The 13,762-nt window shown below is 49.3% G+C and overlaps 1 protein-coding gene across 2 annotated transcripts in view; it reads left to right on the forward strand.

Annotated features, from left to right (window-relative positions):
• The window catches only part of PRSS23 (serine protease 23), a 115,770-nt gene that overhangs the window by 27,454 nt on the left and 74,554 nt on the right, over positions 1-13,762 (forward strand). The gene's annotated exons all lie outside the window — the stretch shown is intronic.

The raw sequence follows: 13,762 nt of genomic DNA on the forward strand, positions 1-13,762 counted from the left end.
CGCCCACAACATTCCACTGAAACTGCCCTACTAAAACTCAACAATGAACTGCTAAAACCAATGGCCATTTGCCAATGGGTTGTAAAAAATGATCGTGTGTGGGCTAAAACGACATAAAAAAAACCACGCATGCTCAGAAGCAAGTTATGAGACAGGAGCGCTCGTTCTGGTAAAATTACCGTTCATAATGGAGTAAGCACATTCATCACGCTGTAACAGACAAAAAAGCGCGAATCGTCTTTTACTAACACGGAATCAGCTAAAGCAGCCCAAAGGCGAATATAGTGCCGTCGTACGTGTTGTACGTCACCGCGCTTTGCTAGATCATTCTTTTAAAACGATGGTGTGTAGGCAACATCGTTTTAATGATGAAGTTGGGAAAACTTCGTTTTTTCGACATGCTGAAAAAACAAAGTTTTTTGTTCATGCTAAAAAATGATCGTGTGTACGCGGCATAAGAAACATTATTTGCAAAGTGCATCAACCCATAGCAACAAATCACATGCGATTTTTGTTGGTGGGTGCAGTTTTTTTTTTACTTTGTCTGATGACAAATGGATATGTTGTCCTCAAGATAATACATTAGCAGTATAAAGAGCAGAGAGTTAGTACTAGGCAACAGAACATTTGCAGTTCCCATACCATGCACTGTATTCTGACATGCGGGGGTGTTCATAGTGTTTGTGATGGAATGGGTACTGTTCTCTATGTGAAATTCTGGTCAGAGTTGAGGAATTTTATGAGCAAAATTCTGAATAGCCTGTATAATAACTGAGCATTGTGACATTGTGAAGGAATGTTCTTAGCAATGAAATTCTTCAAGTGTTCTTCTCTGTTCATATAGTGAATGTCAGATGGGTGGCAATTTGTTCTGAGATGAAGCTGGGTGCTGGGTTTAGACAGATGATGCTGTGTGCTGTGTGTGGGCAAATAGGAGGCTGGGTGCTGTGCGTGGGAAGAGGTGAGGCTGGGTTCTGTGTGTGGGCATAGATGAGGCTGGGTGCTGTGCGTGGGAAGAGGTGAGGCTGGGTTCTGTGTGTGGGCATAGATGAGGTTGGGTGCTGTGTGTGGGCAGAGGTGAGGCTGGGTGCTGCGTATGGGCAGAGATGAAGCTGGGTGCTGTGTGTGGGCAGAGATGAGGTTGGGTGCTGTGTGTGGGCAGAGGTGAGGCTGGGTGCTGTGTGTGGGCAGAGGTGAGGCTGGGTGCTGTGTGTGGGCAGAGATGAAGCTGGGTGCTGTGTGTGGGCAGAGATGAGGCTGGGTGCTGTGTGTGGGCAGAGATGAGGCTGGGTGCTGTGTGTGGGCAGAGATGAGGCTGGGTGCTGTGTGTAGGAAGAGGTGAGGCTGTGTGTGGGCAGAGATGAGGCTGGGTGCTGTGTGTGGGAGGGGATGAGGCTGTGTGCTGTGTGTGGGAAGAGATGAGGCTGTGTGCTGTGTTTGGGAAGAGATGAGGCTGTGTGCTGTGTGTGGGAAGAGATGAGGCTGTGTGCTGTGTGTGGGAAGAGATGAGGCTGTGTGCTGTGTGTGGGAGGAGATGAGGCTGTGTGCTGTGTGTGGGAAGAGATGAGGCTGTGTGCTGTATTTGGGAAGAGATGAGGCTGTGTGCTGTGTTTGGGAAGAGATGAGGCGGTGTACTGTGTGTGGGAGGAGATGAGGCTGTGTGCTGTGTTTGGGAGGAGATGAGGCTGTGTGCTGTGTGTGGGCAGAGATGAGGCTGTGTGCTATGTTTGGGAGGAGATGAGGCTGTGTGCTGTGTTTGGGAGGAGATGAGGCTGTGTGCTATGTTTGGGAGGAGATGAGGCTGTGTGCTGTGTGTGGGAAGAGATGAGGCTGTGTGCTGTGTGTGGGCAGAGATGAGGCTGTGTACTATGTGTGGGAAGAGATGAGGCTGGGTGCTATGTTTGGGAGGAGATGAGGCTGTGTGCTGTGTGTGGGAAGAGATGAGGCTGTGTGCTGTGTTTGGGAAGAGATGAGGCTGTGTTCTGTGTGGGGGAAGAGATGAGGCTGGGTGCTATGTTTGGGAGGAGATGAGGCTGTGTGCTGTGTGTGGGAAGAGATGAGGCTGGGTGCTGTGTTTGGGAGGAGATGAGGCTGTGTGCTGTGTGTGGGAAGAGATGAGGCTGTGTGCTATGTTTGGGAGGAGATGAGGCTGTGTGCTGTGTGTGGGAAGAGATGAGGCTGTGTGCTGTGTTTGGGAAGAGATGAGGCTGTGTGCTGTGTGTGGGAAGAGATGAGGCTGTGTGCTGTGTGTGGGAGGAGATGAGGCTGTGTGCTGTGTGTGGGAAGAGATGAGGCTGTGTGCTGTATTTGGGAAGAGATGAGGCTGTGTGCTGTGTTTGGGAAGAGATGAGGCGGTGTACTGTGTGTGGGAGGAGATGAGGCTGTGTGCTGTGTTTGGGAGGAGATGAGGCTGTGTGCTGTGTGTGGGCAGAGATGAGGCTGTGTGCTATGTTTGGGAGGAGATGAGGCTGTGTGCTGTGTTTGGGAGGAGATGAGGCTGTGTGCTATGTTTGGGAGGAGATGAGGCTGTGTGCTGTGTGTGGGAAGAGATGAGGCTGTGTGCTGTGTGTGGGCAGAGATGAGGCTGTGTACTATGTGTGGGAAGAGATGAGGCTGGGTGCTATGTTTGGGAGGAGATGAGGCTGTGTGCTGTGTGTGGGAAGAGATGAGGCTGTGTGCTGTGTTTGGGAAGAGATGAGGCTGTGTTCTGTGTGGGGGAAGAGATGAGGCTGGGTGCTATGTTTGGGAGGAGATGAGGCTGTGTGCTGTGTGTGGGAAGAGATGAGGCTGGGTGCTGTGTTTGGGAGGAGATGAGGCTGTGTGCTGTGTGTGGGAAGAGATGAGGCTGTGTGCTATGTTTGGGAGGAGATGAGGCTGTGTGCTGTGTGTGGGAAGAGATGAGGCTGTGTGCTGTGTTTGGGAAGAGATGAGGCTGTGTTCTGTGTGGGGGAAGAGATGAGGCTGTGTACATAGGTGAAGGTGGGTTGTGGCTGTGGGTTGCATACAATAGTGTGTGAATGAGCGGGATGTTGCATGCACAGATATGTTTTTGCTGATAAGGCTTGTATTGTGGGTAGGGTGACCACATTTCCAAACTACAATTCAGGGACACCCTCCCTTCCCAAAAATCAGCTTGTGCTGTAACGAATCATAGCACAGTGATTGGACACAAGGGGCTAGATTCAGCATTGATTTACGCCGGCGTATCGATTGATAAATTAAAAAGCTGTGCCGGCGTATCTTCTTTCTGTATTCAGAAAGCAAGATACGCCGAAATTGGGCTAAGATCCAACTGGCGTAAGTCTCTTACGCCGTCGTATCTTAGGGTGCATATTTACGCTGGCCACTAGGTGGCGCTTTCGTTGTTTTCAGCGTAGAATATGCAAATGACCTAGATACGCCGATTCACAAATGTACGTGCGCCGGGTGGAATGTTTTTACGTCGTTTGCGTAAGGCTTTTCCGGCGTAACGTTGCTCCTGCTTCTATGAGGCGTACGCAATGTTAAGTATGGACGTCGTTCCCGCGTCAAATTTTGAATTTTTTATGTCGTTTGCGTAAGTCGTTCGCGAATAGGGCTGGAAAAAATTTACGTTCACGTCGAAACCAATACGTCCTTGCGGCGTACTTTGGAGCAATGCACACTGGGATATGTACACGGACGGCGCATGCGCCGTTCGTAAAAACCGTCAATCACGTCGGGTCACCACCCATTTACATAAAACACGCCCCCCTCATACTCATTTGAATTAGGCGCGCTTACGCCGGCCCCATTTACGCTACGCCGCCGTAACTTAGGAGGCAAGTGCTTTGTGAATACAGCACTTGCCTCTCTGATTTACGGTGGCGTAGCGTAAATACGATACGCTACGCCGCCGTAACAATGCGCCCGACTACCTGAATCTAGCCCAAGAGGCGGGATTTATGATTTCTCCAATCACAAGCAGGGTTCGGGGATTGTGCTCCTCCAGGCATTCCCAGTCAGGACAAGTACTGTCAGCGAGTAAAGTGGTGATGTGGCGGCCTTTTTTGGGGGCATCAGATTGGCCCAGGGAATGGTTGTGTCAGTTTAATTCAGGGACACTGTATTGTCCTGGAAAAAAGGTACCCGGGACAGACCTGCAAAATGCATGACTGTCCTGGGCAATCCGGGACACGTGGTCACCCTAATTGTGGGCCAGTGGTTGGGATGGGTGTTGGCTTTCAGAAGGTATTAGAGGTCAAGGATCAGCATAGCAGCCAGACAACTAGCATTTTGAGAAAGAACTCACCTACTAGAGTCACCTCTCCTACTTTACTGGTAGCTCAAGTTGATATTGTGTATGACTTGACTTCCATCCTGGTTTTGCCGTCATCACATTGGCTGCTCGGTGTAAAGCGAGACGTCTGTCTGCTCCATAGTTGACAGTGTTTAATCCGCCCTCCAGGAAAAGCTCTCTATGGTGACTGTTTGAAAACTTCTGACAGGTATTTTTGTCACTGATCTCCCTGACTGTCTATAAGGGGATCCCTTTCCCGTGGTGTCATGGTGTCAGCTCGTCCTTCATGTAATGCAGAAAGAAGACGTTAATGGCTTCACGCACAATTAGAAGTGGCAGGTGCGCAAACCTGACACGCCATCTTCCCAACAAAGGCAACGGGAGTAAACGCCACAAGGCAGGGCGGCAGAAGACACAAACCGCGGCTTACTTTACTCACATTTTTTAGAGATAATTAAAGGAAAATTATAGCGTTTGTATCAATCAGCACTCATTTTAAAGAATTTTATTTTGGCCTGAAGCTTTTTTTGCTTTTGGTTTCACCGTGTTTCCCCAACCTAAAACATGTCTCTAACCCGACCCCCCTGACCCTTCACCTTGCTTAACTCTTGCGACTTTATGGTGTTTTTTGTATATTTTTTCTTTAATTGTTATAGTCAGGACTAAAAAAAATAATTGTATTCGGGTAAATACGAGAGATGTACCAAATATAATGCAAAAGTTGGCATAACTTAGCCGGGAATAGACGATTCAGATCTCGGCCCGATCAGCAGGAACCGGCTAAGACTGTGTGTATAGGCAGGCTGAATGGACCAAAGTTGATTGATTGATCAACTTGGGTACAACCAGCATGTCAGATTTCACATGCGATTATTGTTAGTGGCTGTTTTAGCTGCTAGCAATAATCAATCTGTTCATCTGGCTGGGATGGCTTCCCCCACTGGGAGAACACAATGGCCAAGCTTCACAAAGCACTTACGCCGACGTAAGTGCAAATGTGCGCCGTCGTATCTGTGCGCCAGACCCACAAACAGACATGCGCCTAAAACCAGACTACACCCCGCCGATGTAGCTTGCTCACGCCGGCGTAGAGTGGGCGCACATTAAGGCTGGGCGCATGGTGCCGCTCCCATTGATTAGCCATTCAAACATGCAAATGAGGAAAATACGGCGATTCACGAACGTGCGTGTGCCCGGCGCATGCTACGCGAGATGCGCGTAAGTTGTACGTCCGGTGTAAAATTATTCCCCATAAAGGAGGTGCAACCCGGCAACAGACATGCACAGGTCTGCACCAGGGAACACAAGCCGGCGTATTGTGCGTTGGACGTGTGTCTGGCTGGGCATACGTTATGTTCACGGCGTACGCAGTGATCCGGCGTAGCTTAGGAAGTTTTGCCGGCGTGGTTGTGAGCAGGCGCATGGGGTTGCGTCCACGTCATGGCGCATGCGCAGTTCATAATACGTACCTGTCTGTCGCTCGGTCCCATCATTTGCATGGGGTCACGCCTCATTTGCATGGGTTCACACCCAGTTCCACCTACGCCGACGTGCGCCTTCAAAACCCGCGCCACGCTGGCGCAGCGCTGGGAGCACTGGCTTGCTGAATGCAATGCTCGCCTCTCTGCGCTGTGTTGGCGTAGCGTACGGTGGTTACTCTACGGCGGCGTAATGTGCGCCTTGCTCTTTGTGAATCTGGGCCAATGGATCCACCCCCCCCATCAACCCATGGTTGCAGGAAAATCGCCCAATCTATGGCCAGCCACGCATAGGTCGTTCAAATTTCATGTCTTGGTAGAGTAACTGTCCCTCTATAGCAGGGTTGCCAGACCTTTTGAATAGTGAGGGCCACTTCAGCGACTTGGTAACCGTTTGCAGACTACAATGAGCAGAGGAGGAGCGGATGACAATGACAGGTCCGTGTTCACTCTGCATGTGCAGAGCAGACACAGCTACAGCCCACTCCCCTCTATGGGCCCTCCAATCCTATCCATCCCAGATGGAAGGGGACGGACCCCCTTCTGTTTTTTGATTTTTTGGATTGGAGGTAGACGGGTGTAAACAGACAAATTATTTTTTCATCTCCCGCTCCATAGAGGTGAATGGAGGGTCCAATTGTTTCCGCCTGAAAGACGGACAGGTGGACCCAATGGGACTGATGGCTGCCCCCCCCCTTTTGGTAAGAGAAACTGTTGGGTACTGCTGGCTAGGGTGACCACGTGTCCCGGATTGCCCGGGACAGTCACGCATTTTGTGGGTCTGTCCCGGGCACCTTCATTTCAGGACAATACAGTGTTCCAGAATGAAACTGACACAGCCACCCCCACGGGACCATCTGATTCCTCCAAAAAAGGCCTCCACAGGTCTTGGCCGGCCAGGACAAGTCAGTGAGTGAAGTGGTGATGCAGCAGCCTTTTCGGGGTGTGATCAGTGTATATGGGTAGAACGCGCAACCGTCGCACCGGCTGTGCTGTGATTTGGCACATCACAAGATGATTTTTGGGAGGGGGGGGGGGGGTGCCTGAATAGCAGTTTGGAAATGTGGTCACGCTACTGCTGGCTACCCCCCAAGTGAGAAAAACTGCTGATGTTTTGCCATCTGCTCCCCCTGGGTCAAACTGTTGGGTACTAATGGCTTCCCCCCTGGGTGAGGAAAACTGCTGGCTTCCACCCCTGGGTGAGAAAAACTGCTGGGTACTGCTGGCTGCCCCCCTCGGTGAGAAAAACTGCTGGGTACTGCTGACTGCCCCCCATTGGGTGAGGAAAACTGCTAGGCACTGCTGGCTGCCCCCCCGGGTGAGAAAAACTTTTGGGTACTGCTGGCTGTCTCTCCTGGGTGATGAAAACTGCTGGGCACTGCTGGCTGCCCGCCCTGGGTGAGAAAAACTGCTGGGTACTGCTGGCTGCCCCTCTGGGTGAGCATGTACTGCTTGCGTCTACTGTCCCAGGCGGAGTGCATTTGGTATCACTCCACCTGTGACAAGATGCCAGACATGTGTTCTTTCACTTGGGCTCATCGCTCATTATCACTTAAACTTTCCCTTTTACAAGGCTATGGGAATTGTGTTGCTCTCTTACAGTATGGCTGCGCAGTCTATAGATTCTACTTTTTTTTTTTTTAATCTGGGGTCTCCAAACATTTTTGTAAGTAGGTGTAGCGCTACCCCCGAAGGAGCCGCTGGTTGATTTGGGATTGGTGTATTAAGTTACCAAATTCTTCTGTCTAGTGGTGATGCTTGTGAGTGTGGATAAAAGAACAAGTGTCTAGCAGGTAGCGTGAGTTTTTAATGCTTTATTCCAAGGCCAACATCAACATGACACACAGTATAGGAAATAAGGTTGATGAGTAGGAAGGACTTGTAGCATCAGGCCTTGGATATCAAAAACATAGGGAGCAAGCCTGCTCTCGGCACAGACAATTCAAACGTCGCCACCCTCGCCAGGGTGGGTAAGTGCCCTTTGGACAGGCAATTAACTTGGACCTGGCAGCCAAAGGGTCACTCGCAATAATCAGAGCACTGGGAGGAAACAATGCCTCTGCCACAGGCGTAGTAAATTTTCTTGGTATAATTGAAGTGTAAGAATAGAGAATCCTCCCAGTAAGTTTTGTTCTACAGGATCACCCACTGACAGAAAAAGAAAAATACCTGTCACGTAGCGCGGTGATCGGATCCCCAGAGGTTCGTCCAGGCCTCACAGTCAACCTCTGCACTTAGGTTCTCCCGAGCCAATCCCCCACCGTTCAGCCTCCAGCTTAGGATCTGGAAACCAGCAAGCCGCTGGGGTTCCTTTCTTCATCAACAGAAGGCTCCGCGAGGTGCACAGCCTCAACCCGGCCGGCCACGAGGATGGGGCCCGCAAATGCACGCACCCTAAAGGTGGATGCCGCACCTGGAACTCGGGCCCCGCAGACTCTCACGAAAAATGGCCGGTGCTCCAGATATACCCCCCGCCAGCATGCCCAAAGAGGGAAACTCCTCTGATTGGCTGCTGGGGAAGGATTCCGTCAGAACCCCTATAGCGCCAACTGTCGCCCAGGGGTGGAAGCGCACCCCTGGACACACAGACTGACCCAAGAGGCAGTTCTGAACTGGCACCAGCACAAACTAACAATTAGTGAATGGGAGCAAGTGAAATCTCCCATTCCCCACTAACTTTAGCGTAACGCCCCACTAACAAAAGGGGGGGGGGCGGTACATAGGCCACATGGTTTATTTTTACAAATGCTCAGAGTCCTTCTTAGTCCCTTCTTACATTAGGGACCCCATCAGAACCCTGTTACATCAGAGCTAATTTTTGGAGTCCCACCTTTTTTCAGGGTCCTCGGCTTAGATCCCGTACATCAGGATCCACCTTAAAAGGAGAAGAATAGCCAAAGCTCGTTGGCTGTATTACTCTTATGGATCCCAGGAGTGCAGTTTGTTTTGCACTCCTGTGACCCTTTTCAACAGAGAGTGGGCTGAAGTCCACTTTCTGCTGTCATCACAGAAGTTGGTCCAGGCACTGCGTCATCCCGACAATGGAAGTCGGGATCCGCCAGGTGCCTGGACCCACACCTGGTTCAGCCTCTGTGAGCCGCTGAGAGCCTGAGACGGCCGTTCCGCCCTTCCACAGCTCAGCGCTCCAATGAGCAAGAAGGGAGCAGAGCGGAGAGTGGTGACTGACAGTCTGCAGCTCTCTGCGCACGGAGCCGTGAGAACCAAGTGATCGTTGGTGTTTGATCGCTCAGTTTTCAGTGCAGAGGTTCCGGGGGAAGGTTCACGGGAAAAATATTACGCCACCATCTGACTTTGTAGAGGCTGCAAAAGTTGGGCTGAACCTGGAGTTTCAAAGAGTTATAAGAAGCCACTGTGTGATTAACATTACCAGCAACCATGTAAAAACGAGATATGAGTTTTGATGGAGTTGACTTTCAATTAAACTGATGACATCCTCGTATAACTACAGATTTGCTTCAATAATGATCTCAGTCTTCCATTTGGTCTTTTGTCCCTTTCAAACCCTGGACATAATGAAGGGTGCAATATGCGTCACTTTTGTTCAGACAAAGTAAACCGATAAACTTGCCACGCGTGATTTCCATGGTAATTGGCTCTATTATTTAACAAAAAAGGGAAAAATGTATAAGACTTTGATAAGTGACCTCTTTGAAACATTTTATTTTGAAACATAGGGCTTCTGATCCCCCTGTATGACACCCCACAGTAGGAGTTTGCTTTTTTTTTGTTTCACGTTGAGAAATTTAATGATTCCAAGCATAGATCTGGTGTGATGGAAAATCATGTTTGTGCTTTGATTGAAGGTTTTCTTGGTAATAATGAACACCGGCTGTACTGGTCAAAGCTGGTCAAAGTGTGTGTGAACCCTAACAATGAACTTTTCCTGTTTGCTTCCTTTTAGTCTGTTAATATACATTTGAAAGAGTTTTGTTATATCTGTTCAATAAGTGGAAAAAAGACTTGTTGATAATGTCAGAAATTCAGAGCTTTCCTGTGCACACTTCTAGTGTTATCTCAAGGAGTCTAATTAGCCTGCCTAGGTCTCATGTTGGAAATATAGATTAAAGAGGGTGTTTACCCTCATGCTCTGTACATACGACCGGGTTTTCCAACGGGAAAACTGTGAGGAGAGCTTTTGTGTATGCTCCCTCGCAGTTTTTCAGACACGAAAACTGCCAAACCCTATGGCCCGGATTCACATACATTGGCGCATATTTATGCCGGCGTAGCGTATCTTTTTTAGGCTACGCGAGCCTAGCGCAGAATGTCAAGCACAGTATTCACAAAGCACTCGCCCCCAAATCTACGCTGGGTTTCCTCGGCGTAAGCCAGCATAGGTGGAAGTGGGCGTGGGCCATGCTAATGAGGCGTGACCCCATGTAAATGATGTACTGAGCGTCATAAAGATACGAATAACGTACGGCACATGCGCCGTCCCGTGGACGCAACCCAGTGCGCATGCGCAGAATCACGTCGAAACGACTCCCTAAGATACGTCGAATCACTGCCTACGACGTGAACGTAACCTACGCCCAGCCCTATTCACGTACTACTACGTAAACGACGTAAAATACGACGGCTGTTCCCTGGTCCATACCTTTGCATGAGTTGCACCTCATAGATGGGGAATAACTATACGCCGGACGTAAGTCTTACGCAAACCGCGTATATTATGCACCGTGCGCAACTACGTTCGTGAATCGACGTATCTCCCTCATTTGCATATTTGCAATGAGGCAGCCAGCGAAAATATGCACCCGTGATACGCCGACGTAGGAAAGTTACGTCAGTCGGAAGAAGCCTATTTTCAGGCGTATCTAGTTCTGTGGGCACGGCGCACAGATACGACGGCGCATAGTTACACTTACGCGGCGTATATCGAGATACGTCGGCGTAAGTGCTTTGTGAATTCGGGCCTGTCTCTTTTTTCCTGTCGGGATTCCCGACTGACTTTTCCCCTCGGAAATCCCGAGCGTGTATATGGGGCATCAGGAGAGACTTCCCTCCTCTCCACTCCTTCTCCCCTCCACTGCCAGAATAGGGCTCTCTATTTTTTTGTGGAGACTGCAAGCCTTAATTTCTCGTCCAACATCAGTGCCTGACCTCACAAATGCGCTTCAGGAAGAATGGTCAAACATTCCCATAGACACACTCCTAAACCTTGTGTACAGCCTTCCCAGAAGAGTTGAAGCTGTTATAGCTGCAAAGGGGGGCAACTCAACCTTGAACCCTATAGACATAGACTGGGATACCATTAACCTCCCTAGCGGTAATCCCGAGTCTGGATCGGGGTGAATTTTTTATACCAAAAGCGGTATCCCGAGCCAGACTCGGGCCGCCTCGCAGCATCCACAGGCACAAGTTACTTACCTTGTCCCTGGATCCTGATGCCTCCTCGCTGTGTGAGCGAGCGGGTCCTCGCTCGATTCGCACAGTGCCTGTGTGCCGCCCATCTCCGTTCCCTGCGATGTTACGACGCATGGGGGCGGAGAACGGCGACAAATTCAAAAAAGTAAATAAACACTATGGGCCAGATTCACAAAGATACGACGGTGTATCTACAGATACACCATCGTATCTCTGACTTACACTGGTCCTATCTATGCGCCTGATTCATAGAATCAGATAGGGCTAAGATCTGACAGTGTTACACTGTGTTACACTGTCGGATCTTTTTTTCAATTTAAAAAATGGCGCCGGGGGCGTTCCCGCTGATTTACGATAAATAATATGTAAATCAGCGAGATACGCAAATTCACGAACGTACGCGGACCCGACGCAGTCTTCTTACGACGTTTCCGTAGCGGCGTGCCCGTCGTATACTTACCCCTGCTTTTATCAGGCGCAGCCAATGTTAAGTATAGCCGGCGTTCCCGCGTCGAATTTGAATTTTCAAACGTCGTTTGCGTAAGTTGTTCTCGAATACGGACGGACGTCGTTTACGTAAGCGTCGAAACCACTGACGTCCTAGCGACGTCAGTGGGAGCAATGCACGCCGGGAAATTTCGCGGACGGCGCATGCGCATTTAAATCGGCGCGGGAACGCGCCTGATTTAAATAGTACACTCCCCCTAGCCGCGGAATTTGAATTCCGCCGGGGGATTTGCGATCCGCCGCCGCAAGTTTGGAGGTAAGTGGTTTGTGAATTACCCACTTGCCTCCCAAACTTGCGGGAGCGGATCTTAAATCAGGTAGATCGAGCGGATCTATAGATCCGCTGATCTACGTGAATCTGGCCCATTACATACAGTATACTGTAATCTTACAGATTACAATACTGTATGTAAAAAATACACCCCCACCTTGTCCCTAGTGGTCTGCATGTACTTTTATAAAATAAAAACTGTTCTTTCTGCCTGCAAACTGTAGATTGTCCATAGCAACCAAAAGTGTCCCTTTATGTCAAAAGTGATTTCAGGGCAGACAGTACAAATACAATAAAATTCAATACAGGAGGAATCAGAGCTCATTAGAGCTTACAATCTAGAAGGAAGGGTCAAGTGATACAAAAAAGGGTAATAACTGTGAGGGGTGAGCTGATGAAGAAAATTAAAGTATGGTTGTTAGGTGGAGGCAGGATAGACTTCTCGGAAGAGAAACATTTTCAGGGATCGCCTAAAAGTGGATAGAGTTGGAGATAGTCTGACAGATTGAGGTAGGGACTTACAGAGGATGGGAGAGGCTCGGGGGAAGTCCTGGAGGCGAGCATGGGAGGAGGTGATGAGGGAGTTAGAGAGCAGGAGGTTTTGGGAGGAACAAAGAGGATGATTTGGTTGCTATTTTGAAACTAGGCTAGTAATGTAGCTGGGGCATAGTAGTAGATGGCTTTGTAAGTTATTGTTAGTATTTTTTATTTAATTTGTTGGGCAAGTGGCAGCCAATGGAGGGATTGTCCGAGAGGGGTAGTAGACGCTGAGCGGTTTGTAAGGTGGATGAGTCTGGCATTAGCATTCATGATGGCCTGAAGGGGGGATAGTCTATTTAAAGGTAAGCCAATGAGGAGGGAGTTGCAGTAGTCGAGGCGAGAGCGATGTTGAAGATGTTGTGGAGGTTGATGCGGCCAACTTTGGAAAGTGATTGGATGTGAGGCCGAAAGGGGAGTTCAGAGTCCAGGATAACACCTCGCACCCTTGCATGTGGGGACGGGTGAATGGTTGTGTCGTTGTTCTTGACAGAGAAGTCAGGGGGAGAGCAGGGCTGTCTTAATAGCATCATGGGCAACTGGGCAAAGTAATGCACTGGGGCCCCACCAGCTTACCCCAATTTACACACCTACTTTCAAGAAATAATGTATAAATAGTTGATAGAATTAAACATATATTCATTAGTACTTCAGAAAAATTGATTTTACAAAAGGAAAACATTCTATAAATCAAAGTCTAGTCAACACAAAGGGCACAGTACTGGGGAGTCCGGAGTACACAACACCGGGATTAGGAGGGAACAGGATAGGTTCTGTGATGCTTCCAAGGACATAACCATATCGGGACAGTTTAGTAAAAAAGAATCCGGGAGAGTTGGCAAGTATGATGTAATGCAACATTATTGTGGGGCTCCCCATGTACCTGGGGCCCCTGGGCAGTGCCCATGAGTCCCCTTGCATTAAGATGGCCCTGGGGGAGAGATACGTGGGGGAGGAAATATTTTGAGCTTGGTCTAGGACAAGTTGAGTTTGAGGAAGTGGTGTGACATCCAGACAGATAATCTATGGCTATGAATAAAGGGGCAAATCCACAAAGCAGATGCGCCGACTTAACTCGAGATTTCTAATTTTACTCCGCGCGTATCTTTGCGCCCGATCCTCAAAACGAAAAATCCGGTTTTTCCGTCCTACTTAAAATAATTACTCCGGTGCATCCTCTGACGCAAATTACGCTAGTCACGCCGCTTTATTTGATAGGCAAAGATGCAAATGAGGGAGATAGGGCGATCCTCAAAATTAAGTGTGTGCGCCATAGATTACGCCCTGTGCGCCGTAGATAACGCCCTGTACGCACCTGTTAGT

The sequence above is a fragment of the Rana temporaria genome, chromosome 2 (genome assembly GCF_905171775.1).
Source record: "Rana temporaria chromosome 2, aRanTem1.1, whole genome shotgun sequence".
Taxonomy (NCBI): domain Eukaryota; kingdom Metazoa; phylum Chordata; class Amphibia; order Anura; family Ranidae; genus Rana; species Rana temporaria.